At 41.2% G+C, this 25,000-nt stretch overlaps 46 non-coding genes across 46 annotated transcripts; all 46 read left to right on the top strand.

Moving 5' to 3' along the window:
• The first annotated feature begins 289 nt into the window (after positions 1-289).
• LOC141303089 (5S ribosomal RNA) lies at positions 290-408 on the top strand. Its single transcript, XR_012343073.1, has one exon. It is a non-coding gene; the product is annotated as a 5S ribosomal RNA (ribosomal RNA).
• An 84-nt stretch (positions 409-492) lies between these two features.
• Positions 493-611, top strand: LOC141303049 (5S ribosomal RNA). The gene has a single exon (XR_012343033.1). It is a non-coding gene; the product is annotated as a 5S ribosomal RNA (ribosomal RNA).
• Positions 612-1,412: 801 nt separating this feature from the next.
• On the top strand, positions 1,413-1,531 carry LOC141303554 (5S ribosomal RNA). Its single transcript, XR_012343535.1, has one exon. It is a non-coding gene; the product is annotated as a 5S ribosomal RNA (ribosomal RNA).
• An 84-nt stretch (positions 1,532-1,615) lies between these two features.
• On the top strand, positions 1,616-1,734 carry LOC141303542 (5S ribosomal RNA). Its single transcript, XR_012343523.1, has one exon. It is a non-coding gene; the product is annotated as a 5S ribosomal RNA (ribosomal RNA).
• Positions 1,735-1,818: 84 nt separating this feature from the next.
• On the top strand, positions 1,819-1,937 carry LOC141303530 (5S ribosomal RNA). The gene has a single exon (XR_012343511.1). It is a non-coding gene; the product is annotated as a 5S ribosomal RNA (ribosomal RNA).
• Positions 1,938-2,738: 801 nt separating this feature from the next.
• On the top strand, positions 2,739-2,857 carry LOC141303378 (5S ribosomal RNA). The gene has a single exon (XR_012343360.1). It is a non-coding gene; the product is annotated as a 5S ribosomal RNA (ribosomal RNA).
• Positions 2,858-2,941: 84 nt separating this feature from the next.
• Positions 2,942-3,060, top strand: LOC141303518 (5S ribosomal RNA). The gene has a single exon (XR_012343498.1). It is a non-coding gene; the product is annotated as a 5S ribosomal RNA (ribosomal RNA).
• An 801-nt stretch (positions 3,061-3,861) lies between these two features.
• LOC141303506 (5S ribosomal RNA) lies at positions 3,862-3,980 on the top strand. Its single transcript, XR_012343486.1, has one exon. It is a non-coding gene; the product is annotated as a 5S ribosomal RNA (ribosomal RNA).
• An 84-nt stretch (positions 3,981-4,064) lies between these two features.
• Positions 4,065-4,183, top strand: LOC141303048 (5S ribosomal RNA). Its single transcript, XR_012343032.1, has one exon. It is a non-coding gene; the product is annotated as a 5S ribosomal RNA (ribosomal RNA).
• An 801-nt stretch (positions 4,184-4,984) lies between these two features.
• Positions 4,985-5,103, top strand: LOC141303067 (5S ribosomal RNA). The gene has a single exon (XR_012343051.1). It is a non-coding gene; the product is annotated as a 5S ribosomal RNA (ribosomal RNA).
• An 84-nt stretch (positions 5,104-5,187) lies between these two features.
• LOC141303494 (5S ribosomal RNA) lies at positions 5,188-5,306 on the top strand. The gene has a single exon (XR_012343474.1). It is a non-coding gene; the product is annotated as a 5S ribosomal RNA (ribosomal RNA).
• An 801-nt stretch (positions 5,307-6,107) lies between these two features.
• On the top strand, positions 6,108-6,226 carry LOC141303482 (5S ribosomal RNA). The gene has a single exon (XR_012343462.1). It is a non-coding gene; the product is annotated as a 5S ribosomal RNA (ribosomal RNA).
• An 84-nt stretch (positions 6,227-6,310) lies between these two features.
• Positions 6,311-6,429, top strand: LOC141303470 (5S ribosomal RNA). Its single transcript, XR_012343450.1, has one exon. It is a non-coding gene; the product is annotated as a 5S ribosomal RNA (ribosomal RNA).
• Positions 6,430-7,230: 801 nt separating this feature from the next.
• LOC141304082 (5S ribosomal RNA) lies at positions 7,231-7,349 on the top strand. Its single transcript, XR_012344047.1, has one exon. It is a non-coding gene; the product is annotated as a 5S ribosomal RNA (ribosomal RNA).
• An 84-nt stretch (positions 7,350-7,433) lies between these two features.
• On the top strand, positions 7,434-7,552 carry LOC141303094 (5S ribosomal RNA). The gene has a single exon (XR_012343077.1). It is a non-coding gene; the product is annotated as a 5S ribosomal RNA (ribosomal RNA).
• An 801-nt stretch (positions 7,553-8,353) lies between these two features.
• LOC141303087 (5S ribosomal RNA) lies at positions 8,354-8,472 on the top strand. The gene has a single exon (XR_012343071.1). It is a non-coding gene; the product is annotated as a 5S ribosomal RNA (ribosomal RNA).
• Positions 8,473-8,556: 84 nt separating this feature from the next.
• LOC141303046 (5S ribosomal RNA) lies at positions 8,557-8,675 on the top strand. Its single transcript, XR_012343031.1, has one exon. It is a non-coding gene; the product is annotated as a 5S ribosomal RNA (ribosomal RNA).
• Positions 8,676-9,476: 801 nt separating this feature from the next.
• On the top strand, positions 9,477-9,595 carry LOC141303457 (5S ribosomal RNA). Its single transcript, XR_012343438.1, has one exon. It is a non-coding gene; the product is annotated as a 5S ribosomal RNA (ribosomal RNA).
• Positions 9,596-9,679: 84 nt separating this feature from the next.
• Positions 9,680-9,798, top strand: LOC141303444 (5S ribosomal RNA). The gene has a single exon (XR_012343425.1). It is a non-coding gene; the product is annotated as a 5S ribosomal RNA (ribosomal RNA).
• Positions 9,799-9,882: 84 nt separating this feature from the next.
• Positions 9,883-10,001, top strand: LOC141303432 (5S ribosomal RNA). The gene has a single exon (XR_012343413.1). It is a non-coding gene; the product is annotated as a 5S ribosomal RNA (ribosomal RNA).
• Positions 10,002-10,802: 801 nt separating this feature from the next.
• LOC141303377 (5S ribosomal RNA) lies at positions 10,803-10,921 on the top strand. The gene has a single exon (XR_012343359.1). It is a non-coding gene; the product is annotated as a 5S ribosomal RNA (ribosomal RNA).
• An 84-nt stretch (positions 10,922-11,005) lies between these two features.
• On the top strand, positions 11,006-11,124 carry LOC141303420 (5S ribosomal RNA). The gene has a single exon (XR_012343401.1). It is a non-coding gene; the product is annotated as a 5S ribosomal RNA (ribosomal RNA).
• An 801-nt stretch (positions 11,125-11,925) lies between these two features.
• LOC141303408 (5S ribosomal RNA) lies at positions 11,926-12,044 on the top strand. Its single transcript, XR_012343388.1, has one exon. It is a non-coding gene; the product is annotated as a 5S ribosomal RNA (ribosomal RNA).
• An 84-nt stretch (positions 12,045-12,128) lies between these two features.
• LOC141303045 (5S ribosomal RNA) lies at positions 12,129-12,247 on the top strand. The gene has a single exon (XR_012343030.1). It is a non-coding gene; the product is annotated as a 5S ribosomal RNA (ribosomal RNA).
• Positions 12,248-13,048: 801 nt separating this feature from the next.
• Positions 13,049-13,167, top strand: LOC141303066 (5S ribosomal RNA). The gene has a single exon (XR_012343050.1). It is a non-coding gene; the product is annotated as a 5S ribosomal RNA (ribosomal RNA).
• An 84-nt stretch (positions 13,168-13,251) lies between these two features.
• LOC141303396 (5S ribosomal RNA) lies at positions 13,252-13,370 on the top strand. Its single transcript, XR_012343376.1, has one exon. It is a non-coding gene; the product is annotated as a 5S ribosomal RNA (ribosomal RNA).
• Positions 13,371-14,171: 801 nt separating this feature from the next.
• LOC141303383 (5S ribosomal RNA) lies at positions 14,172-14,290 on the top strand. The gene has a single exon (XR_012343364.1). It is a non-coding gene; the product is annotated as a 5S ribosomal RNA (ribosomal RNA).
• Positions 14,291-14,374: 84 nt separating this feature from the next.
• LOC141303371 (5S ribosomal RNA) lies at positions 14,375-14,493 on the top strand. Its single transcript, XR_012343352.1, has one exon. It is a non-coding gene; the product is annotated as a 5S ribosomal RNA (ribosomal RNA).
• Positions 14,494-15,294: 801 nt separating this feature from the next.
• Positions 15,295-15,413, top strand: LOC141304081 (5S ribosomal RNA). The gene has a single exon (XR_012344046.1). It is a non-coding gene; the product is annotated as a 5S ribosomal RNA (ribosomal RNA).
• Positions 15,414-15,497: 84 nt separating this feature from the next.
• Positions 15,498-15,616, top strand: LOC141303093 (5S ribosomal RNA). The gene has a single exon (XR_012343076.1). It is a non-coding gene; the product is annotated as a 5S ribosomal RNA (ribosomal RNA).
• An 801-nt stretch (positions 15,617-16,417) lies between these two features.
• Positions 16,418-16,536, top strand: LOC141303376 (5S ribosomal RNA). The gene has a single exon (XR_012343358.1). It is a non-coding gene; the product is annotated as a 5S ribosomal RNA (ribosomal RNA).
• Positions 16,537-16,620: 84 nt separating this feature from the next.
• On the top strand, positions 16,621-16,739 carry LOC141303044 (5S ribosomal RNA). Its single transcript, XR_012343029.1, has one exon. It is a non-coding gene; the product is annotated as a 5S ribosomal RNA (ribosomal RNA).
• An 801-nt stretch (positions 16,740-17,540) lies between these two features.
• LOC141303359 (5S ribosomal RNA) lies at positions 17,541-17,659 on the top strand. Its single transcript, XR_012343340.1, has one exon. It is a non-coding gene; the product is annotated as a 5S ribosomal RNA (ribosomal RNA).
• Positions 17,660-17,743: 84 nt separating this feature from the next.
• On the top strand, positions 17,744-17,862 carry LOC141303346 (5S ribosomal RNA). Its single transcript, XR_012343328.1, has one exon. It is a non-coding gene; the product is annotated as a 5S ribosomal RNA (ribosomal RNA).
• Positions 17,863-18,663: 801 nt separating this feature from the next.
• Positions 18,664-18,782, top strand: LOC141303334 (5S ribosomal RNA). The gene has a single exon (XR_012343316.1). It is a non-coding gene; the product is annotated as a 5S ribosomal RNA (ribosomal RNA).
• An 84-nt stretch (positions 18,783-18,866) lies between these two features.
• Positions 18,867-18,985, top strand: LOC141303043 (5S ribosomal RNA). Its single transcript, XR_012343028.1, has one exon. It is a non-coding gene; the product is annotated as a 5S ribosomal RNA (ribosomal RNA).
• An 801-nt stretch (positions 18,986-19,786) lies between these two features.
• LOC141303065 (5S ribosomal RNA) lies at positions 19,787-19,905 on the top strand. Its single transcript, XR_012343049.1, has one exon. It is a non-coding gene; the product is annotated as a 5S ribosomal RNA (ribosomal RNA).
• An 84-nt stretch (positions 19,906-19,989) lies between these two features.
• On the top strand, positions 19,990-20,108 carry LOC141303321 (5S ribosomal RNA). Its single transcript, XR_012343303.1, has one exon. It is a non-coding gene; the product is annotated as a 5S ribosomal RNA (ribosomal RNA).
• An 801-nt stretch (positions 20,109-20,909) lies between these two features.
• Positions 20,910-21,028, top strand: LOC141303309 (5S ribosomal RNA). Its single transcript, XR_012343291.1, has one exon. It is a non-coding gene; the product is annotated as a 5S ribosomal RNA (ribosomal RNA).
• Positions 21,029-21,112: 84 nt separating this feature from the next.
• On the top strand, positions 21,113-21,231 carry LOC141303297 (5S ribosomal RNA). Its single transcript, XR_012343278.1, has one exon. It is a non-coding gene; the product is annotated as a 5S ribosomal RNA (ribosomal RNA).
• An 801-nt stretch (positions 21,232-22,032) lies between these two features.
• Positions 22,033-22,151, top strand: LOC141303285 (5S ribosomal RNA). The gene has a single exon (XR_012343266.1). It is a non-coding gene; the product is annotated as a 5S ribosomal RNA (ribosomal RNA).
• An 84-nt stretch (positions 22,152-22,235) lies between these two features.
• Positions 22,236-22,354, top strand: LOC141303272 (5S ribosomal RNA). Its single transcript, XR_012343254.1, has one exon. It is a non-coding gene; the product is annotated as a 5S ribosomal RNA (ribosomal RNA).
• Positions 22,355-23,155: 801 nt separating this feature from the next.
• LOC141304080 (5S ribosomal RNA) lies at positions 23,156-23,274 on the top strand. The gene has a single exon (XR_012344045.1). It is a non-coding gene; the product is annotated as a 5S ribosomal RNA (ribosomal RNA).
• Positions 23,275-23,358: 84 nt separating this feature from the next.
• On the top strand, positions 23,359-23,477 carry LOC141304012 (5S ribosomal RNA). Its single transcript, XR_012343978.1, has one exon. It is a non-coding gene; the product is annotated as a 5S ribosomal RNA (ribosomal RNA).
• Positions 23,478-24,278: 801 nt separating this feature from the next.
• LOC141303260 (5S ribosomal RNA) lies at positions 24,279-24,397 on the top strand. The gene has a single exon (XR_012343242.1). It is a non-coding gene; the product is annotated as a 5S ribosomal RNA (ribosomal RNA).
• An 84-nt stretch (positions 24,398-24,481) lies between these two features.
• Positions 24,482-24,600, top strand: LOC141303505 (5S ribosomal RNA). The gene has a single exon (XR_012343485.1). It is a non-coding gene; the product is annotated as a 5S ribosomal RNA (ribosomal RNA).
• The last annotated feature ends 400 nt before the right edge of the window (positions 24,601-25,000 follow it).

The raw sequence follows: 25,000 nt of genomic DNA, 5'->3' as shown, positions 1-25,000 counted from the left end.
ATCGTGTTGTTTTAAAGTCTTTTATGTGAACCTTGTAAATACACCAAATCTATTTAAACCAATTTTCTTTTATGTCTCATTCTTTTAACCACTAGTCATCTCTCACAGTTAAATCTGACCCCATTTTAGTCTTGTAACTCGGCTGATAAGGCCGATTGTTACACTTTTATGGGAGACCGCCTGGGAATACCAGGTGCTGTAAGCTTTTGCCTTTTCTTCACTATTTATATAATATGCTGGCTTTTACGGAGGCTGATCTTTAAATAGCCCACTTTTTGGAGCAGCCCTCGCTTATTGCCATACCGCGCTGAGAGCGCCCGATCTCGTCTGATCTCGGAAGCTAAGCAGCGTCGGGCCTGGTTAGTACTTGGATGGGAGACCGCCTGGGAATACCAGGTGCTGTAAGCTTTTGCCTTTTCTTCACTATTTATATAATATGCTGGCTTTTACGGAGGCTGATCTTTAAATAGCCCACTTTTTGGAGCAGCCCTCACTTATGGCCATACCGCGCTGAGAGCGCCCGATCTCGTCTGATCTCGGAAGCTAAGCAGCGTCGGGCCTGGTTAGTACTTGGATGGGAGACCGCCTGGGAATACCAGGTGCTGTAAGCTTTTGCCTTTTCTTCACTATTTATATAATATGCTGGCTTTTAGAAAGACGTGTTTTACCGCTCTATTTATTACAATCATTTACATGTATTATAGAGTTTTAAGTGTTTTACATGTTTTTTAGGCCATTTTATTACTCTTAACATTTTAAGTGTATGTGTCTTTAATAAATGGATGGTTGGCCTGTCATGTGACTAGACACATGACAGGAAGCAGGAAGTACAACTGTATAAGAGAGCAGCATGACAAACAAAGGACAGTCACCAAACTGTTGGATTGAGGAGTTGCTAATTTTAGAGCTCACCTTTCCATTCACCACCTGCAAACTTTGGATTACACTTTCTGTGGATTGTATATACACTGGTGGACACTCACATTGGACTTATCAACACACTGGGGTTCTTGGACTGTTTTTAGGGTATGGACAAATGAACTGTATTCTTTTAACAGAGTTTACCTGTTTTTAGGGTATGGACAAATGAACTGTATTCTTTTAACAGAGTTTACCTAGTTTTATCGTGTTGTTTTAAAGTCTTTTATGTGAACCTTGTAAATACACCAAATCTATTTAAACCAATTTTCTTTTATGTCTCATTCTTTTAACCACTAGTCATCTCTCACAGTTAAATCTGACCCCATTTTAGTCTTGTAACTCGGCTGATAAGGCCGATTGTTACACTTTTATGGGAGACCGCCTGGGAATACCAGGTGCTGTAAGCTTTTGCCTTTTCTTCACTATTTATATAATATGCTGGCTTTTACGGAGGCTGATCTTTAAATAGCCCACTTTTTGGAGCAGCCCTCGCTTATGGCCATACCGCGCTGAGAGCGCCCGATCTCGTCTGATCTCGGAAGCTAAGCAGCGTCGGGCCTGGTTAGTACTTGGATGGGAGACCGCCTGGGAATACCAGGTGCTGTAAGCTTTTGCCTTTTCTTCACTATTTATATAATATGCTGGCTTTTACGGAGGCTGATCTTTAAATAGCCCACTTTTTGGAGCAGCCCTCGCTTATGGCCATACCGCGCTGAGAGCGCCCGATCTCGTCTGATCTCGGAAGCTAAGCAGCGTCGGGCCTGGTTAGTACTTGGATGGGAGACCGCCTGGGAATACCAGGTGCTGTAAGCTTTTGCCTTTTCTTCACTATTTATATAATATGCTGGCTTTTACGGAGGCTGATCTTTAAATAGCCCAATTTTTGGAGCAGCCCTCGCTTATGGCCATACCGCGCTGAGAGCGCCCGATCTCGTCTGATCTCGGAAGCTAAGCAGCGTCGGGCCTGGTTAGTACTTGGATGGGAGACCGCCTGGGAATACCAGGTGCTGTAAGCTTTTGCCTTTTCTTCACTATTTATATAATATGCTGGCTTTTAGAAAGACGTGTTTTACCGCTCTATTTATTACAATCATTTACATGTATTATAGAGTTTTAAGTGTTTTACATGTTTTTTAGGCCATTTTATTACTCTTAACATTTTAAGTGTATGTGTCTTTAATAAATGGATGGTTGGCCTGTCATGTGACTAGACACATGACAGGAAGCAGGAAGTACAACTGTATAAGAGAGCAGCATGACAAACAAAGGACAGTCACCAAACTGTTGGATTGAGGAGTTGCTAATTTTAGAGCTCACCTTTCCATTCACCACCTGCAAACTTTGGATTACACTTTCTGTGGATTGTATATACACTGGTGGACACTCACATTGGACTTATCAACACACTGGGGTTCTTGGACTGTTTTTAGGGTATGGACAAATGAACTGTATTCTTTTAACAGAGTTTACCTGTTTTTAGGGTATGGACAAATGAACTGTATTCTTTTAACAGAGTTTACCTAGTTTTATCGTGTTGTTTTAAAGTCTTTTATGTGAACCTTGTAAATACACCAAATCTATTTAAACCAATTTTCTTTTATGTCTCATTCTTTTAACCACTAGTCATCTCTCACAGTTAAATCTGACCCCATTTTAGTCTTGTAACTCGGCTGATAAGGCCGATTGTTACACTTTTATGGGAGACCGCCTGGGAATACCAGGTGCTGTAAGCTTTTGCCTTTTCTTCACTATTTATATAATATGCTGGCTTTTACGGAGGCTGATCTTTAAATAGCCCACTTTTTGGAGCAGCCCTCGCTTATGGCCATACCGCGCTGAGAGCGCCTGATCTCGTCTGATCTCGGAAGCTAAGCAGAGTCGGGCCTGGTTAGTACTTGGATGGGAGACCGCCTGGGAATACCAGGTGCTGTAAGCTTTTGCCTTTTCTTCACTATTTATATAATATGCTGGCTTTTACGGAGGCTGATCTTTAAATAGCCCACTTTTTGGAGCAGCCCTTGCTTATGGCCATACCGCGCTGAGAGCGCCCGATCTCGTCTGATCTCGGAAGCTAAGCAGCGTCGGGCCTGGTTAGTACTTGGATGGGAGACCGCCTGGGAATACCAGGTGCTGTAAGCTTTTGCCTTTTCTTCACTATTTATATAATATGCTGGCTTTTAGAAAGACGTGTTTTACCGCTCTATTTATTACAATCATTTAAATGTATTATAGAGTTTTAAGTGTTTTACATGTTTTTTAGGCCATTTTATTACTCTTAACATTTTAAGTGTATGTGTCTTTAATAAATGGATGGTTGGCCTGTCATGTGACTAGACACATGACAGGAAGCAGGAAGTACAACTGTATAAGAGAGCAGCATGACAAACAAAGGACAGTCACCAAACTGTTGGATTGAGGAGTTGCTAATTTTAGAGCTCACCTTTCCATTCACCACCTGCAAACTTTGGATTACACTTTCTGTGGATTGTATATACACTGGTGGACACTCACATTGGACTTATCAACACACTGGGGTTCTTGGACTGTTTTTAGGGTATGGACAAATGAACTGTATTCTTTTAACAGAGTTTACCTGTTTTTAGGGTATGGACAAATGAACTGTATTCTTTTAACAGAGTTTACCTAGTTTTATCGTGTTGTTTTAAAGTCTTTTATGTGAACCTTGTAAATACACCAAATCTATTTAAACCAATTTTCTTTTATGTCTCATTCTTTTAACCACTAGTCATCTCTCACAGTTAAATCTGACCCCATTTTAGTCTTGTAACTCGGCTGATAAGGCCGATTGTTACACTTTTATGGGAGACCGCCTGGGAATACCAGGTGCTGTAAGCTTTTGCCTTTTCTTCACTATTTATATAATATGCTGGCTTTTACGGAGGCTGATCTTTAAATAGCCCACTTTTTGGAGCAGCCCTCGCTTATGGCCATACCGCGCTGAGAGCGCCCGATCTCGTCTGATCTCGGAAGCTAAGCAGCGTCGGGCCTGGTTAGTACTTGGATGGGAGACCGCCTGGGAATACCAGGTGCTGTAAGCTTTTGCCTTTTCTTCACTATTTATATAATATGCTGGCTTTTACGGAGGCTGATCTTTAAATAGCCCACTTTTTGGAGCAGCCCTCACTTATGGCCATACCGCGCTGAGAGCGCCCGATCTCGTCTGATCTCGGAAGCTAAGCAGCGTCGGGCCTGGTTAGTACTTGGATGGGAGACCGCCTGGGAATACCAGGTGCTGTAAGCTTTTGCCTTTTCTTCACTATTTATATAATATGCTGGCTTTTAGAAAGACGTGTTTTACCGCTCTATTTATTACAATCATTTAAATGTATTATAGAGTTTTAAGTGTTTTACATGTTTTTTAGGCCATTTTATTACTCTTAACATTTTAAGTGTATGTGTCTTTAATAAATGGATGGTTGGCCTGTCATGTGACTAGACACATGACAGGAAGCAGGAAGTACAACTGTATAAGAGAGCAGCATGACAAACAAAGGACAGTCACCAAACTGTTGGATTGAGGAGTTGCTAATTTTAGAGCTCACCTTTCCATTCACCACCTGCAAACTTTGGATTACACTTTCTGTGGATTGTATATACACTGGTGGACACTCACATTGGACTTATCAACACACTGGGGTTCTTGGACTGTTTTTAGGGTATGGACAAATGAACTGTATTCTTTTAACAGAGTTTACCTGTTTTTAGGGTATGGACAAATGAACTGTATTCTTTTAACAGAGTTTACCTAGTTTTATCGTGTTGTTTTAAAGTCTTTTATGTGAACCTTGTAAATACACCAAATCTATTTAAACCAATTTTCTTTTATGTCTCATTCTTTTAACCACTAGTCATCTCTCACAGTTAAATCTGACCCCATTTTAGTCTTGTAACTCGGCTGATAAGGCCGATTGTTACACTTTTATGGGAGACCGCCTGGGAATACCAGGTGCTGTAAGCTTTTGCCTTTTCTTCACTATTTATATAATATGCTGGCTTTTACGGAGGCTGATCTTTAAATAGCCCACTTTTTGGAGCAGCCCTCGCTTATGGCCGTACCGCGCTGAGAGCGCCCGATCTCGTCTGATCTCGGAAGCTAAGCAGCGTCGGGCCTGGTTAGTACTTGGATGGGAGACCGCCTGGGAATACCAGGTGCTGTAAGCTTTTGCCTTTTCTTCACTATTTATATAATATGCTGGCTTTTTCGGAGGCTGATCTTTAAATAGCCCACTTTTTGGAGCAGCCCTCGCTTATGGCCATACCGCGCTGAGAGCGCCCGATCTCGTCTGATCTCGGAAGCTAAGCAGCGTCGGGCCTGGTTAGTACTTGGATGGGAGACCGCCTGGGAATACCAGGTGCTGTAAGCTTTTGCCTTTTCTTCACTATTTATATAATATGCTGGCTTTTAGAAAGACGTGTTTTACCGCTCTATTTATTACAATCATTTACATGTATTATAGAGTTTTAAGTGTTTTACATGTTTTTTAGGCCATTTTATTACTCTTAACATTTTAAGTGTATGTGTCTTTAATAAATGGATGGTTGGCCTGTCATGTGACTAGACACATGACAGGAAGCAGGAAGTACAACTGTATAAGAGAGCAGCATGACAAACAAAGGACAGTCACCAAACTGTTGGATTGAGGAGTTGCTAATTTTAGAGCTCACCTTTCCATTCACCACCTGCAAACTTTGGATTACACTTTCTGTGGATTGTATATACACTGGTGGACACTCACATTGGACTTATCAACACACTGGGGTTCTTGGACTGTTTTTAGGGTATGGACAAATGAACTGTATTCTTTTAACAGAGTTTACCTGTTTTTAGGGTATGGACAAATGAACTGTATTCTTTTAACAGAGTTTACCTAGTTTTATCGTGTTGTTTTAAAGTCTTTTATGTGAACCTTGTAAATACACCAAATCTATTTAAACCAATTTTCTTTTATGTCTCATTCTTTTAACCACTAGTCATCTCTCACAGTTAAATCTGACCCCATTTTAGTCTTGTAACTCGGCTGATAAGGCCGATTGTTACACTTTTATGGGAGACCGCCTGGGAATACCAGGTGCTGTAAGCTTTTGCCTTTTCTTCACTATTTATATAATATGCTGGCTTTTACGGAGGCTGATCTTTAAATAGCCCACTTTTTGGAGCAGCCCTCGCTTATGGCCATACCGCGCTGAGAGCGCCCGATCTCGTCTGATCTCGGAAGCTAAGCAGCGTCGGGCCTGGTTAGTACTTGGATGGGAGACCGCCTGGGAATACCAGGTGCTGTAAGCTTTTGCCTTTTCTTCACTATTTATATAATATGCTGGCTTTTACGGAGGCTGATCTTTAAATAGCCCACTTTTTGGAGCAGCCCTCGCTTATGGCCATACCGCGCTGAGAGCGCCCGATCTCGTCTGATCTCGGAAGCTAAGCAGCGTCGGGCCTGGTTAGTACTTGGATGGGAGACCGCCTGGGAATACCAGGTGCTGTAAGCTTTTGCCTTTTCTTCACTATTTATATAATATGCTGGCTTTTAGAAAGACGTGTTTTACCGCTCTATTTATTACAATCATTTAAATGTATTATAGAGTTTTAAGTGTTTTACATGTTTTTTAGGCCATTTTATTACTCTTAACATTTTAAGTGTATGTGTCTTTAATAAATGGATGGTTGGCCTGTCATGTGACTAGACACATGACAGGAAGCAGGAAGTACAACTGTATAAGAGAGCAGCATGACAAACAAAGGACAGTCACCAAACTGTTGGATTGAGGAGTTGCTAATTTTAGAGCTCACCTTTCCATTCACCACCTGCAAACTTTGGATTACACTTTCTGTGGATTGTATATACACTGGTGGACACTCACATTGGACTTATCAACACACTGGGGTTCTTGGACTGTTTTTAGGGTATGGACAAATGAACTGTATTCTTTTAACAGAGTTTACCTGTTTTTAGGGTATGGACAAATGAACTGTATTCTTTTAACAGAGTTTACCTAGTTTTATCGTGTTGTTTTAAAGTCTTTTATGTGAACCTTGTAAATACACCAAATCTATTTAAACCAATTTTCTTTTATGTCTCATTCTTTTAACCACTAGTCATCTCTCACAGTTAAATCTGACCCCATTTTAGTCTTGTAACTCGGCTGATAAGGCCGATTGTTACACTTTTATGGGAGACCGCCTGGGAATACCAGGTGCTGTAAGCTTTTGCCTTTTCTTCACTATTTATATAATATGCTGGCTTTTACGGAGGCTGATCTTTAAATAGCCCACTTTTTGGAGCAGCCCTCGCTTATGGCCATACCGCGCTGAGAGCGCTCGATCTCGTCTGATCTCGGAAGCTAAGCAGCGTCGGGCCTGGTTAGTACTTGGATGGGAGACCGCCTGGGAATACCAGGTGCTGTAAGCTTTTGCCTTTTCTTCACTATTTATATAATATGCTGGCTTTTACTGAGGCTGATCTTTAAATAGCCCACTTTTTGGAGCAGCCCTTGCTTATGGCCATACCGCGCTGAGAGCGCCCGATCTCGTCTGATCTTGGAAGCTAAGCAGCGTCGGGCCTGGTTAGTACTTGGATGGGAGACCACCTGGGAAAACCAGGTGCTGTAAGCTTTTGCCTTTTCTTCACTATTTATATAATATGCTGGCTTTTAGAAAGGCGTGTTTTACCGCTCTATTTATTACAATCATTTACATGTATTATAGAGTTTTAAGTGTTTTACATGTTTTTTAGGCCATTTTATTACTCTTAACATTTTAAGTGTATGTGTCTTTAATAAATGGATGGTTGGCCTGTCATGTGACTAGACACATGACAGGAAGCAGGAAGTACAACTGTATAAGAGAGCAGCATGACAAACAAAGGACAGTCACCAAACTGTTGGATTGAGGAGTTGCTAATTTTAGAGCTCACCTTTCCATTCACCACCTGCAAACTTTGGATTACACTTTCTGTGGATTGTATATACACTGGTGGACACTCACATTGGACTTATCAACACACTGGGGTTCGTGGACTGTTTTTAGGGTATGGACAAATGAACTGTATTCTTTTAACAGAGTTTACCTGTTTTTAGGGTATGGACAAATGAACTGTATTCTTTTAACAGAGTTTACCTAGTTTTATCGTGTTGTTTTAAAGTCTTTTATGTGAACCTTGTAAATACACCAAATCTATTTAAACCAATTTTCTTTTATGTCTCATTCTTTTAACCACTAGTCATCTCTCACAGTTAAATCTGACCCCATTTTAGTCTTGTAACTCGGCTGATAAGGCCGATTGTTACACTTTTATGGGAGACCGCCTGGGAATACCAGGTGCTGTAAGCTTTTGCCTTTTCTTCACTATTTATATAATATGCTGGCTTTTACGGAGGCTGATCTTTAAATAGCCCACTTTTTGGAGCAGCCCTCGCTTATTGCCATACCGCGCTGAGAGCGCCCGATCTCGTCTGATCTCGGAAGCTAAGCAGCGTCGGGCCTGGTTAGTACTTGGATGGGAGACCGCCTGGGAATACCAGGTGCTGTAAGCTTTTGCCTTTTCTTCACTATTTATATAATATGCTGGCTTTTACGGAGGCTGATCTTTAAATAGCCCACTTTTTGGAGCAGCCCTCACTTATGGCCATACCGCGCTGAGAGCGCCCGATCTCGTCTGATCTCGGAAGCTAAGCAGCGTCGGGCCTGGTTAGTACTTGGATGGGAGACCGCCTGGGAATACCAGGTGCTGTAAGCTTTTGCCTTTTCTTCACTATTTATATAATATGCTGGCTTTTAGAAAGACGTGTTTTACCGCTCTATTTATTACAATCATTTACATGTATTATAGAGTTTTAAGTGTTTTACATGTTTTTTAGGCCATTTTATTACTCTTAACATTTTAAGTGTATGTGTCTTTAATAAATGGATGGTTGGCCTGTCATGTGACTAGACACATGACAGGAAGCAGGAAGTACAACTGTATAAGAGAGCAGCATGACAAACAAAGGACAGTCACCAAACTGTTGGATTGAGGAGTTGCTAATTTTAGAGCTCACCTTTCCATTCACCACCTGCAAACTTTGGATTACACTTTCTGTGGATTGTATATACACTGGTGGACACTCACATTGGACTTATCAACACACTGGGGTTCTTGGACTGTTTTTAGGGTATGGACAAATGAACTGTATTCTTTTAACAGAGTTTACCTGTTTTTAGGGTATGGACAAATGAACTGTATTCTTTTAACAGAGTTTACCTAGTTTTATCGTGTTGTTTTAAAGTCTTTTATGTGAACCTTGTAAATACACCAAATCTATTTAAACCAATTTTCTTTTATGTCTCATTCTTTTAACCACTAGTCATCTCTCACAGTTAAATCTGACCCCATTTTAGTCTTGTAACTCGGCTGATAAGGCCGATTGTTACACTTTTATGGGAGACCGCCTGGGAATACCAGGTGCTGTAAGCTTTTGCCTTTTCTTCACTATTTATATAATATGCTGGCTTTTACGGAGGCTGATCTTTAAATAGCCCACTTTTTGGAGCAGCCCTCGCTTATGGCCATACCGCGCTGAGAGCGCCCGATCTCGTCTGATCTCGGAAGCTAAGCAGCGTCGGGCCTGGTTAGTACTTGGATGGGAGACCGCCTGGGAATACCAGGTGCTGTAAGCTTTTGCCTTTTCTTCACTATTTATATAATATGCTGGCTTTTACGGAGGCTGATCTTTAAATAGCCCACTTTTTGGAGCAGCCCTCGCTTATGGCCATACCGCGCTGAGAGCGCCCGATCTCGTCTGATCTCGGAAGCTAAGCAGCGTCGGGCCTGGTTAGTACTTGGATGGGAGACCGCCTGGGAATACCAGGTGCTGTAAGCTTTTGCCTTTTCTTCACTATTTATATAATATGCTGGCTTTTACGGAGGCTGATCTTTAAATAGCCCAATTTTTGGAGCAGCCCTCGCTTATGGCCATACCGCGCTGAGAGCGCCCGATCTCGTCTGATCTCGGAAGCTAAGCAGCGTCGGGCCTGGTTAGTACTTGGATGGGAGACCGCCTGGGAATACCAGGTGCTGTAAGCTTTTGCCTTTTCTTCACTATTTATATAATATGCTGGCTTTTAGAAAGACGTGTTTTACCGCTCTATTTATTACAATCATTTACATGTATTATAGAGTTTTAAGTGTTTTACATGTTTTTTAGGCCATTTTATTACTCTTAACATTTTAAGTGTATGTGTCTTTAATAAATGGATGGTTGGCCTGTCATGTGACTAGACACATGACAGGAAGCAGGAAGTACAACTGTATAAGAGAGCAGCATGACAAACAAAGGACAGTCACCAAACTGTTGGATTGAGGAGTTGCTAATTTTAGAGCTCACCTTTCCATTCACCACCTGCAAACTTTGGATTACACTTTCTGTGGATTGTATATACACTGGTGGACACTCACATTGGACTTATCAACACACTGGGGTTCTTGGACTGTTTTTAGGGTATGGACAAATGAACTGTATTCTTTTAACAGAGTTTACCTGTTTTTAGGGTATGGACAAATGAACTGTATTCTTTTAACAGAGTTTACCTAGTTTTATCGTGTTGTTTTAAAGTCTTTTATGTGAACCTTGTAAATACACCAAATCTATTTAAACCAATTTTCTTTTATGTCTCATTCTTTTAACCACTAGTCATCTCTCACAGTTAAATCTGACCCCATTTTAGTCTTGTAACTCGGCTGATAAGGCCGATTGTTACACTTTTATGGGAGACCGCCTGGGAATACCAGGTGCTGTAAGCTTTTGCCTTTTCTTCACTATTTATATAATATGCTGGCTTTTACGGAGGCTGATCTTTAAATAGCCCACTTTTTGGAGCAGCCCTCGCTTATGGCCATACCGCGCTGAGAGCGCCTGATCTCGTCTGATCTCGGAAGCTAAGCAGAGTCGGGCCTGGTTAGTACTTGGATGGGAGACCGCCTGGGAATACCAGGTGCTGTAAGCTTTTGCCTTTTCTTCACTATTTATATAATATGCTGGCTTTTACGGAGGCTGATCTTTAAATAGCCCACTTTTTGGAGCAGCCCTCGCTTATGGCCATACCGCGCTGAGAGCGCCCGATCTCGTCTGATCTCGGAAGCTAAGCAGCGTCGGGCCTGGTTAGTACTTGGATGGGAGACCGCCTGGGAATACCAGGTGCTGTAAGCTTTTGCCTTTTCTTCACTATTTATATAATATGCTGGCTTTTAGAAAGACGTGTTTTACCGCTCTATTTATTACAATCATTTAAATGTATTATAGAGTTTTAAGTGTTTTACATGTTTTTTAGGCCATTTTATTACTCTTAACATTTTAAGTGTATGTGTCTTTAATAAATGGATGGTTGGCCTGTCATGTGACTAGACACATGACAGGAAGCAGGAAGTACAACTGTATAAGAGAGCAGCATGACAAACAAAGGACAGTCACCAAACTGTTGGATTGAGGAGTTGCTAATTTTAGAGCTCACCTTTCCATTCACCACCTGCAAACTTTGGATTACACTTTCTGTGGATTGTATATACACTGGTGGACACTCACATTGGACTTATCAACACACTGGGGTTCTTGGACTGTTTTTAGGGTATGGACAAATGAACTGTATTCTTTTAACAGAGTTTACCTGTTTTTAGGGTATGGACAAATGAACTGTATTCTTTTAACAGAGTTTACCTAGTTTTATCGTGTTGTTTTAAAGTCTTTTATGTGAACCTTGTAAATACACCAAATCTATTTAAACCAATTTTCTTTTATGTCTCATTCTTTTAACCACTAGTCATCTCTCACAGTTAAATCTGACCCCATTTTAGTCTTGTAACTCGGCTGATAAGGCCGATTGTTACACTTTTATGGGAGACCGCCTGGGAATACCAGGTGCTGTAAGCTTTTGCCTTTTCTTCACTATTTATATAATATGCTGGCTTTTACGGAGGCTGATCTTTAAATAGCCCACTTTTTGGAGCAGCCCTCGCTTATGGCCATACCGCGCTGAGAGCGCCCGATCTCGTCTGATCTCGGAAGCTAAGCAGCGTCGGGCCTGGTTAGTACTTGGATGGGAGACCGCCTGGGAATACCAGGTGCTGTAAGCTTTTGCCTTTTCTTCACTATTTATATAATATGCTGGCTTTTACGGAGGCTGATCTTTAAATAGCCCACTTTTTGGAGCAGCCCTCACTTATGGCCATACCGCGCTGAGAGCGCCCGATCTCGTCTGATCTCGGAAGCTAAGCAGCGTCGGGCCTGGTTAGTACTTGGATGGGAGACCGCCTGGGAATACCAGGTGCTGTAAGCTTTTGCCTTTTCTTCACTATTTATATAATATGCTGGCTTTTAGAAAGACGTGTTTTACCGCTCTATTTATTACAATCATTTAAATGTATTATAGAGTTTTAAGTGTTTTACATGTTTTTTAGGCCATTTTATTACTCTTAACATTTTAAGTGTATGTGTCTTTAATAAATGGATGGTTGGCCTGTCATGTGACTAGACACATGACAGGAAGCAGGAAGTACAACTGTATAAGAGAGCAGCATGACAAACAAAGGACAGTCACCAAACTGTTGGATTGAGGAGTTGCTAATTTTAGAGCTCACCTTTCCATTCACCACCTGCAAACTTTGGATTACACTTTCTGTGGATTGTATATACACTGGTGGACACTCACATTGGACTTATCAACACACTGGGGTTCTTGGACTGTTTTTAGGGTATGGACAAATGAACTGTATTCTTTTAACAGAGTTTACCTGTTTTTAGGGTATGGACAAATGAACTGTATTCTTTTAACAGAGTTTACCTAGTTTTATCGTGTTGTTTTAAAGTCTTTTATGTGAACCTTGTAAATACACCAAATCTATTTAAACCAATTTTCTTTTATGTCTCATTCTTTTAACCACTAGTCATCTCTCACAGTTAAATCTGACCCCATTTTAGTCTTGTAACTCGGCTGATAAGGCCGATTGTTACACTTTTATGGGAGACCGCCTGGGAATACCAGGTGCTGTAAGCTTTTGCCTTTTCTTCACTATTTATATAATATGCTGGCTTTTACGGAGGCTGATCTTTAAATAGCCCACTTTTTGGAGCAGCCCTCGCTTATGGCCGTACCGCGCTGAGAGCGCCCGATCTCGTCTGATCTCGGAAGCTAAGCAGCGTCGGGCCTGGTTAGTACTTGGATGGGAGACCGCCTGGGAATACCAGGTGCTGTAAGCTTTTGCCTTTTCTTCACTATTTATATAATATGCTGGCTTTTTCGGAGGCTGATCTTTAAATAGCCCACTTTTTGGAGCAGCCCTCGCTTATGGCCATACCGCGCTGAGAGCGCCCGATCTCGTCTGATCTCGGAAGCTAAGCAGCGTCGGGCCTGGTTAGTACTTGGATGGGAGACCGCCTGGGAATACCAGGTGCTGTAAGCTTTTGCCTTTTCTTCACTATTTATATAATATGCTGGCTTTTAGAAAGACGTGTTTTACCGCTCTATTTATTACAATCATTTACATGTATTATAGAGTTTTAAGTGTTTTACATGTTTTTTAGGCCATTTTATTACTCTTAACATTTTAAGTGTATGTGTCTTTAATAAATGGATGGTTGGCCTGTCATGTGACTAGACACATGACAGGAAGCAGGAAGTACAACTGTATAAGAGAGCAGCATGACAAACAAAGGACAGTCACCAAACTGTTGGATTGAGGAGTTGCTAATTTTAGAGCTCACCTTTCCATTCACCACCTGCAAACTTTGGATTACACTTTCTGTGGATTGTATATACACTGGTGGACACTCACATTGGACTTATCAACACACTGGGGTTCTTGGACTGTTTTTAGGGTATGGACAAATGAACTGTATTCTTTTAACAGAGTTTACCTGTTTTTAGGGTATGGACAAATGAACTGTATTCTTTTAACAGAGTTTACCTAGTTTTATCGTGTTGTTTTAAAGTCTTTTATGTGAACCTTGTAAATACACCAAATCTATTTAAACCAATTTTCTTTTATGTCTCATTCTTTTAACCACTAGTCATCTCTCACAGTTAAATCTGACCCCATTTTAGTCTTGTAACTCGGCTGATAAGGCCGATTGTTACACTTTTATGGGAGACCGCCTGGGAATACCAGGTGCTGTAAGCTTTTGCCTTTTCTTCACTATTTATATAATATGCTGGCTTTTACGGAGGCTGATCTTTAAATAGCCCACTTTTTGGAGCAGCCCTCGCTTATGGCCATACCGCGCTGAGAGCGCCCGATCTCGTCTGATCTCGGAAGCTAAGCAGCGTCGGGCCTGGTTAGTACTTGGATGGGAGACCGCCTGGGAATACCAGGTGCTGTAAGCTTTTGCCTTTTCTTCACTATTTATATAATATGCTGGCTTTTACGGAGGCTGATCTTTAAATAGCCCACTTTTTGGAGCAGCCCTCGCTTATGGCCATACCGCGCTGAGAGCGCCCGATCTCGTCTGATCTCGGAAGCTAAGCAGCGTCGGGCCTGGTTAGTACTTGGATGGGAGACCGCCTGGGAATACCAGGTGCTGTAAGCTTTTGCCTTTTCTTCACTATTTATATAATATGCTGGCTTTTAGAAAGACGTGTTTTACCGCTCTATTTATTACAATCATTTAAATGTATTATAGAGTTTTAAGTGTTTTACATGTTTTTTAGGCCATTTTATTACTCTTAACATTTTAAGTGTATGTGTCTTTAATAAATGGATGGTTGGCCTGTCATGTGACTAGACACATGACAGGAAGCAGGAAGTACAACTGTATAAGAGAGCAGCATGACAAACAAAGGACAGTCACCAAACTGTTGGATTGAGGAGTTGCTAATTTTAGAGCTCACCTTTCCATTCACCACCTGCAAACTTTGGATTACACTTTCTGTGGATTGTATATACACTGGTGGACACTCACATTGGACTTATCAACACACTGGGGTTCTTGGACTGTTTTTAGGGTATGGACAAATGAACTGTATTCTTTTAACAGAGTTTACCTGTTTTTAGGGTATGGACAAATGAACTGTATTCTTTTAACAGAGTTTACCTAGTTTTATCGTGTTGTTTTAAAGTCTTTTATGTGAACCTTGTAAATACACCAAATCTATTTAAACCAATTTTCTTTTATGTCTCATTCTTTTAACCACTAGTCATCTCTCACAGTTAAATCTGACCCCATTTTAGTCTTGTAACTCGGCTGATAAGGCCGATTGTTACACTTTTATGGGAGACCGCCTGGGAATACCAGGTGCTGTAAGCTTTTGCCTTTTCTTCACTATTTATATAATATGCTGGCTTTTACGGAGGCTGATCTTTAAATAGCCCACTTTTTGGAGCAGCCCTCGCTTATGGCCATACCGCGCTGAGAGCGCTCGATCTCGTCTGATCTCGGAAGCTAAGCAGCGTCGGGCCTGGTTAGTACTTGGATGGGAGACCGCCTGGGAATACCAGGTGCTGTAAGCTTTTGCCTTTTCTTCACTATTTATATAATATGCTGGCTTTTACTGAGGCTGATCTTTAAATAGCCCACTTTTTGGAGCAGCCCTTGCTTATGGCCATACCGCGCTGAGAGCGCCCGATCTCGTCTGATCTTGGAAGCTAAGCAGCGTCGGGCCTGGTTAGTACTTGGATGGGAGACCACCTGGGAAAACCAGGTGCTGTAAGCTTTTGCCTTTTCTTCACTATTTATATAATATGCTGGCTTTTAGAAAGGCGTGTTTTACCGCTCTATTTATTACAATCATTTACATGTATTATAGAGTTTTAAGTGTTTTACATGTTTTTTAGGCCATTTTATTACTCTTAACATTTTAAGTGTATGTGTCTTTAATAAATGGATGGTTGGCCTGTCATGTGACTAGACACATGACAGGAAGCAGGAAGTACAACTGTATAAGAGAGCAGCATGACAAACAAAGGACAGTCACCAAACTGTTGGATTGAGGAGTTGCTAATTTTAGAGCTCACCTTTCCATTCACCACCTGCAAACTTTGGATTACACTTTCTGTGGATTGTATATACACTGGTGGACACTCACATTGGACTTATCAACACACTGGGGTTCTTGGACTGTTTTTAGGGTATGGACAAATGAACTGTATTCTTTTAACAGAGTTTACCTGTTTTTAGGGTATGGACAAATGAACTGTATTCTTTTAACAGAGTTTACCTAGTTTTATCGTGTTGTTTTAAAGTCTTTTATGTGAACCTTGTAAATACACCAAATCTATTTAAACCAATTTTCTTTTATGTCTCATTCTTTTAACCACTAGTCATCTCTCACAGTTAAATCTGACCCCATTTTAGTCTTGTAACTCGGCTGATAAGGCCGATTGTTACACTTTTATGGGAGACCGCCTGGGAATACCAGGTGCTGTAAGCTTTTGCCTTTTCTTAACTATTTATATAATATGCTGGCTTTTACGGAGGCTGATCTTTAAATAGCCCACTTTATGGAGCAGCCCTCGCTTATGGCCATACCGCGCTGAGAGCGCCTGATCTCGTCTGATCTCGGAAGCTAAGCAGAGTCGGGCCTGGTTAGTACTTGGATGGGAGACCGCCTGGGAATACCAGGTGCTGTAAGCTTTTGCCTTTTCTTCACTATTTATATAATATGCTGGCTTTTACGGAGGCTGATCTTTAAATAGCCCACTTTTTGGAGCAGCCCTCACTTATGGCCATACCGCGCTGAGAGCGCCCGATCTCGTCTGATCTCGGAAGCTAAGCAGCGTCGGGCCTGGTTAGTACTTGGATGGGAGACCGCCTGGGAATACCAGGTGCTGTAAGCTTTTGCCTTTTCTTCACTATTTATATAATATGCTGGCTTTTAGAAAGACGTGTTTTACCGCTCTATTTATTACAATCATTTAAATGTATTATAGAGTTTTAAGTGTTTTACATGTTTTTTAGGCCATTTTATTACTCTTAACATTTTAAGTGTATGTGTCTTTAATAAATGGATGGTTGGCCTGTCATGTGACTAGACACATGACAGGAAGCAGGAAGTACAACTGTATAAGAGAGCAGCATGACAAACAAAGGACAGTCACCAAACTGTTGGATTGAGGAGTTGCTAATTTTAGAGCTCACCTTTCCATTCACCACCTGCAAACTTTGGATTACACTTTCTGTGGATTGTATATACACTGGTGGACACTCACATTGGACTTATCAACACACTGGGGTTCTTGGACTGTTTTTAGGGTATGGACAAATGAACTGTATTCTTTTAACAGAGTTTACCTGTTTTTAGGGTATGGACAAATGAACTGTATTCTTTTAACAGAGTTTACCTAGTTTTATCGTGTTGTTTTAAAGTCTTTTATGTGAACCTTGTAAATACACCAAATCTATTTAAACCAATTTTCTTTTATGTCTCATTCTTTTAACCACTAGTCATCTCTCACAGTTAAATCTGACCCCATTTTAGTCTTGTAACTCGGCTGATAAGGCCGATTGTTACACTTTTATGGGAGACCGCCTGGGAATACCAGGTGCTGTAAGCTTTTGCCTTTTCTTCACTATTTATATAATATGCTGGCTTTTACGGAGGCTGATCTTTAAATAGCCCACTTTTTGGAGCAGCCCTCGCTTATGGCCATACCGCGCTGAGAGCGCCCGATCTCGTCTGATCTCGGAAGCTAAGCAGCGTCGGGCCTGGTTAGTACTTGGATGGGAGACCGCCTGGGAATACCAGGTGCTGTAAGCTTTTGCCTTTTCTTCACTATTTATATAATATGCTGGCTTTTACGGAGGCTGATCTTTAAATAGCCCACTTTTTGGAGCAGCCCTCGCTTATGGCCATACCGCGCTGAGAGCGCCCGATCTCGTCTGATCTCGGAAGCTAAGCAGCGTCGGGCCTGGTTAGTACTTGGATGGGAGACCGCCTGGGAATACCAGGTGCTGTAAGCTTTTGCCTTTTCTTCACTATTTATATAATATGCTGGCTTTTAGAAAGACGTGTTTTACCGCTCTATTTATTACAATCATTTACATGTATTATAGAGTTTTAAGTGTTTTACATGTTTTTTAGGCCATTTTATTACTCTTAACATTTTAAGTGTATGTGTCTTTAATAAATGGATGGTTGGCCTGTCATGTGACTAGACACATGACAGGAAGCAGGAAGTACAACTGTATAAGAGAGCAGCATGACAAACAAAGGACAGTCACCAAACTGTTGGATTGAGGAGTTGCTAATTTTAGAGCTCACCTTTCCATTCACCACCTGCAAACTTTGGATTACACTTTCTGTGGATTGTATATACACTGGTGGACACTCACATTGGACTTATCAACACACTGGGGTTCTTGGACTGTTTTTAGGGTATGGACAAATGAACTGTATTCTTTTAACAGAGTTTACCTGTTTTTAGGGTATGGACAAATGAACTGTATTCTTTTAACAGAGTTTACCTAGTTTTATCGTGTTGTTTTAAAGTCTTTTATGTGAACCTTGTAAATACACCAAATCTATTTAAACCAATTTTCTTTTATGTCTCATTCTTTTAACCACTAGTCATCTCTCACAGTTAAATCTGACCCCATTTTAGTCTTGTAACTCGGCTGATAAGGCCGATTGTTACACTTTTATGGGAGACCGCCTGGGAATACCAGGTGCTGTAAGCTTTTGCCTTTTCTTCACTATTTATATAATATGCTGGCTTTTACGGAGGCTGATCTTTAAATAGCCCACTTTTTGGAGCAGCCCTTGCTTATGGCCATACCGCGCTGAGAGCGCCCGATCTCGTCTGATCTCGGAAGCTAAGCAGCGTCGGGCCTGGTTAGTACTTGGATGGGAGACCGCCTGGGAATACCAGGTGCTGTAAGCTTTTGCCTTTTCTTCACTATTTATATAATATGCTGGCTTTTACGGAGGCTGATCTTTAAATAGCCCACTTTTTGGAGCAGCCCTCACTTATGGCCATACCGCGCTGAGAGCGCCCGATCTCGTCTGATCTCGGAAGCTAAGCAGCGTCGGGCCTGGTTAGTACTTGGATGGGAGACCGCCTGGGAATACCAGGTGCTGTAAGCTTTTGCCTTTTCTTCACTATTTATATAATATGCTGGCTTTTAGAAAGACGTGTTTTACCGCTCTATTTATTACAATCATTTAAATGTATTATAGAGTTTTAAGTGTTTTACATGTTTTTTAGGCCATTTTATTACTCTTAACATTTTAAGTGTATGTGTCTTTAATAAATGGATGGTTGGCCTGTCATGTGACTAGACACATGACAGGAAGCAGGAAGTACAACTGTATAAGAGAGCAGCATGACAAACAAAGGACAGTCACCAAACTGTTGGATTGAGGAGTTGCTAATTTTAGAGCTCACCTTTCCATTCACCACCTGCAAACTTTGGATTACACTTTCTGTGGATTGTATATACACTGGTGGACACTCACATTGGACTTATCAACACACTGGGGTTCTTGGACTGTTTTTAGGGTATGGACAAATGAACTGTATTCTTTTAACAGAGTTTACCTGTTTTTAGGGTATGGACAAATGAACTGTATTCTTTTAACAGAGTTTACCTAGTTTTATCGTGTTGTTTTAAAGTCTTTTATGTGAACCTTGTAAATACACCAAATCTATTTAAACCAATTTTCTTTTATGTCTCATTCTTTTAACCACTAGTCATCTCTCACAGTTAAATCTGACCCCATTTTAGTCTTGTAACTCGGCTGATAAGGCCGATTGTTACACTTTTATGGGAGACCGCCTGGGAATACCAGGTGCTGTAAGCTTTTGCCTTTTCTTCACTATTTATATAATATGCTGGCTTTTACGGAGGCTGATCTTTAAATAGCCCACTTTTTGGAGCAGCCCTCGCTTATGGCCGTACCGCGCTGAGAGCGCCCGATCTCGTCTGATCTCGGAAGCTAAGCAGCGTCGGGCCTGGTTAGTACTTGGATGGGAGACCGCCTGGGAATACCAGGTGCTGTAAGCTTTTGCCTTTTCTTCACTATTTATATAATATGCTGGCTTTTTCGGAGGCTGATCTTTAAATAGCCCACTTTTTGGAGCAGCCCTCGCTTATGGCCATACCGCGCTGAGAGCGCCCGATCTCGTCTGATCTCGGAAGCTAAGCAGCGTCGGGCCTGGTTAGTACTTGGATGGGAGACCGCCTGGGAATACCAGGTGCTGTAAGCTTTTGCCTTTTCTTCACTATTTATATAATATGCTGGCTTTTAGAAAGACGTGTTTTACCGCTCTATTTATTACAATCATTTACATGTATTATAGAGTTTTAAGTGTTTTACATGTTTTTTAGGCCATTTTATTACTCTTAACATTTTAAGTGTATGTGTCTTTAATAAATGGATGGTTGGCCTGTCATGTGACTAGACACATGACAGGAAGCAGGAAGTACAACTGTATAAGAGAGCAGCATGACAAACAAAGGACAGTCACCAAACTGTTGGATTGAGGAGTTGCTAATTTTAGAGCTCACCTTTCCATTCACCACCTGCAAACTTTGGATTACACTTTCTGTGGATTGTATATACACTGGTGGACACTCACATTGGACTTATCAACACACTGGGGTTCTTGGACTGTTTTTAGGGTATGGACAAATGAACTGTATTCTTTTAACAGAGTTTACCTGTTTTTAGGGTATGGACAAATGAACTGTATTCTTTTAACAGAGTTTACCTAGTTTTATCGTGTTGTTTTAAAGTCTTTTATGTGAACCTTGTAAATACACCAAATCTATTTAAACCAATTTTCTTTTATGTCTCATTCTTTTAACCACTAGTCATCTCTCACAGTTAAATCTGACCCCATTTTAGTCTTGTAACTCGGCTGATAAGGCCGATTGTTACACTTTTATGGGAGACCGCCTGGGAATACCAGGTGCTGTAAGCTTTTGCCTTTTCTTCACTATTTATATAATATGCTGGCTTTTACGGAGGCTGATCTTTAAATAGCCCACTTTTTGGAGCAGCCCTCGCTTATGGCCATACCGCGCTGAGAGCGCCCGATCTCGTCTGATCTCGGAAGCTAAGCAGCGTCGGGCCTGGTTAGTACTTGGATGGGAGACCGCCTGGGAATACCAGGTGCTGTAAGCTTTTGCCTTTTCTTCACTATTTATATAATATGCTGGCTTTTACGGAGGCTGATCTTTAAATAGCCCACTTTTTGGAGCAGCCCTCGCTTATGGCCATACCGCGCTGAGAGCGCCCGATCTCGTCTGATCTCGGAAGCTAAGCAGCGTCGGGCCTGGTTAGTACTTGGATGGGAGACCGCCTGGGAATACCAGGTGCTGTAAGCTTTTGCCTTTTCTTCACTATTTATATAATATGCTGGCTTTTAGAAAGACGTGTTTTACCGCTCTATTTATTACAATCATTTAAATGTATTATAGAGTTTTAAGTGTTTTACATGTTTTTTAGGCCATTTTATTACTCTTAACATTTTAAGTGTATGTGTCTTTAATAAATGGATGGTTGGCCTGTCATGTGACTAGACACATGACAGGAAGCAGGAAGTACAACTGTATAAGAGAGCAGCATGACAAACAAAGGACAGTCACCAAACTGTTGGATTGAGGAGTTGCTAATTTTAGAGCTCACCTTTCCATTCACCACCTGCAAACTTTGGATTACACTTTCTGTGGATTGTATATACACTGGTGGACACTCACATTGGACTTATCAACACACTGGGGTTCTTGGACTGTTTTTAGGGTATGGACAAATTAACTGTATTCTTTTAACAGAGTTTACCTGTTTTTAGGGTATGGACAAATGAACTGTATTCTTTTAACAGAGTTTACCTAGTTTTATCGTGTTGTTTTAAAGTCTTTTATGTGAACCTTGTAAATACATCAAATCTATTTAAACCAATTTTCTTTTATGTCTCATTCTTTTAACCACTAGTCATCTCTCACAGTTAAATCTGACCCCATTTTAGTCTTGTAACTCGGCTGATAAGGCCGATTGTTACACTTTTATGGGAGACCGCCTGGGAATACCAGGTGCTGTAAGCTTTTGCCTTTTCTTCACTATTTATATAATATGCTGGCTTTTACGGAGGCTGATCTTTAAATAGCCTACTTTTTGGAGCAGCCCTCGCTTATGGCCATACCGCGCTGAGAGCGCCCGATCTCGTCTGATCTCGGAAGCTAAGCAGCGTCGGGCCTGGTTAGTACTTGGATGGGAGACCGCCTGGGAATACCAGGTGCTGTAAGCTTTTGCCTTTTCTTCACTATTTATATAATATGCTGGCTTTTACGGAGGCTGATCTTTAAATAGCCCACTTTTTGGAGCAGCCCTCGCTTATGGCCATACCGCGCTGAGAGCGCCCGATCTCGTCTGATCTCGGAAGCTAAGCAGCGTCGGGCCTGGTTAGTACTTGGATGGGAGACCGCCTGGGAATACCAGGTGCTGTAAGCTTTTGCCTTTTCTTCACTATTTATATAATATGCTGGCTTTTAGAAAGACGTGTTTTACCGCTCTATTTATTACAATCATTTACATGTATTATAGAGTTTTAAGTGTTTTACATGTTTTTTAGGCCATTTTATTACTCTTAACATTTTAAGTGTATGTGTCTTTAATAAATGGATGGTTGGCCTGTCATGTGACTAGACACATGACAGGAAGCAGGAAGTACAACTGTATAAGAGAGCAGCATGACAAACAAAGGACAGTCACCAAACTGTTGGATTGAGGAGTTGCTAATTTTAGAGCTCACCTTTCCATTCACCACCTGCAAACTTTGGATTACACTTTCTGTGGATTGTATATACACTGGTGGACACTCACATTGGACTTATCAACACACTGGGGTTCTTGGACTGTTTTTAGGGTATGGACAAATGAACTGTATTCTTTTAACAGAGTTTACCTGTTTTTAGGGTATGGACAAATGAACTGTATTCTTTTAACAGAGTTTACCTAGTTTTATCGTGTTGTTTTAAAGTCTTTTATGTGAACCTTGTAAATACACCAAATCTATTTAAACCAATTTTCTTTTATGTCTCATTCTTTTAACCACTAGTCATCTCTCACAGTTAAATCTGACCCCATTTTAGTCTTGTAACTCGGCTGATAAGGCCGATTGTTACACTTTTATGGGAGACCGCCTGGGAATACCAGGTGCTGTAAGCTTTTGCCTTTTCTTCACTATTTATATAATATGCTGGCTTTTACGGAGGCTGATCTTTAAATAGCCCACTTTTTGGAGCAGCCCTCGCTTATGGCCATACCGCGCTGAGAGCGCTCGATCTCGTCTGATCTCGGAAGCTAAGCAGCGTCGGGCCTGGTTAGTACTTGGATGGGAGACCGCCTGGGAATACCAGGTGCTGTAAGCTTTTGCCTTTTCTTCACTATTTATATAATATGCTGGCTTTTACTGAGGCTGATCTTTAAATAGCCCACTTTTTGGAGCAGCCCTTGCTTATGGCCATACCGCGCTGAGAGCGCCCGATCTCGTCTGATCTCGGAAGCTAAGCAGCGTCGGGCCTGGTTAGTACTTGGATGGGAGACCACCTGGGAAAACCAGGTGCTGTAAGCTTTTGCCTTTTCTTCACTATTTATATAATATGCTGGCTTTTAGAAAGGCGTGTTTTACCGCTCTATTTATTACAATCATTTACATGTATTATAGAGTTTTAAGTGTTTTACATGTTTTTTAGGCCATTTTATTACTCTTAACATTTTAAGTGTATGTGTCTTTAATAAATGGATGGTTGGCCTGTCATGTGACTAGACACATGACAGGAAGCAGGAAGTACAACTGTATAAGAGAGCAGCATGACAAACAAAGGACAGTCACCAAACTGTTGGATTGAGGAGTTGCTAATTTTAGAGCTCACCTTTCCATTCACCACCTGCAAACTTTGGATTACACTTTCTGTGGATTGTATATACACTGGTGGACACTCACATTGGACTTATCAACACACTGGGGTTCTTGGACTGTTTTTAGGGTATGGACAAATGAACTGTATTCTTTTAACAGAGTTTACCTGTTTTTAGGGTATGGACAAATGAACTGTATTCTTTTAACAGAGTTTACCTAGTTTTATCGTGTTGTTTTAAAGTCTTTTATGTGAACCTTGTAAATACACCAAATCTATTTAAACCAATTTTCTTTTATGTCTCATTCTTTTAACCACTAGTCATCTCTCACAGTTAAATCTGACCCCATTTTAGTCTTGTAACTCGGCTGATAAGGCCGATTGTTACACTTTTATGGGAGACCGCCTGGGAATACCAGGTGCTGTAAGCTTTTGCCTTTTCTTCACTATTTATATAATATGCTGGCTTTTACGGAGGCTGATCTTTAAATAGCCCACTTTTTGGAGCAGCCCTCGCTTATGGCCATACCGCGCTGAGAGCGCCCGATCTCGTCTGATCTCGGAAGCTAAGCAGCGTCGGGCCTGGTTAGTACTTGGATGGGAGACCGCCTGGGAATACCAGGTGCTGTAAGCTTTTGCCTTTTCTTCACTATTTATATAATATGCTGGCTTTTACGGAGGCTGATCTTTAAATAGCCCACTTTTTGGAGCAGCCCTCACTTATGGCCATACCGCGCTGAGAGCGCACGATCTCGTCTGATCTCGGAAGCTAAGCAGCGTCGGGCCTGGTTAGTACTTGGATGGGAGACCGCCTGGGAATACCAGGTGCTGTAAGCTTTTGCCTTTTCTTCACTATTTATATAATATGCTGGCTTTTAGAAAGACGTGTTTTACCGCTCTATTTATTACAATCATTTAAATGTATTATAGAGTTTTAAGTGTTTTACATGTTTTTTAGGCCATTTTATTACTCTTAACATTTTAAGTGTATGTGTCTTTAATAAATGGATGGTTGGCCTGTCATGTGACTAGACACATGACAGGAAGCAGGAAGTACAACTGTATAAGAGAGCAGCATGACAAACAAAGGACAGTCACCAAACTGTTGGATTGAGGAGTTGCTAATTTTAGAGCTCACCTTTCCATTCACCACCTGCAAACTTTGGATTACACTTTCTGTGGATTGTATATACACTGGTGGACACTCACATTGGACTTATCAACACACTGGGGTTCT

Source organism: Garra rufa, unplaced genomic scaffold, assembly GCF_049309525.1.
Source record: "Garra rufa unplaced genomic scaffold, GarRuf1.0 hap1_unplaced_001, whole genome shotgun sequence".
NCBI lineage: Eukaryota > Metazoa > Chordata > Actinopteri > Cypriniformes > Cyprinidae > Garra > Garra rufa.
Note: the sequence above shows the minus strand (reverse complement) of the source record. Positions and strands in the feature narration are given on the sequence as shown.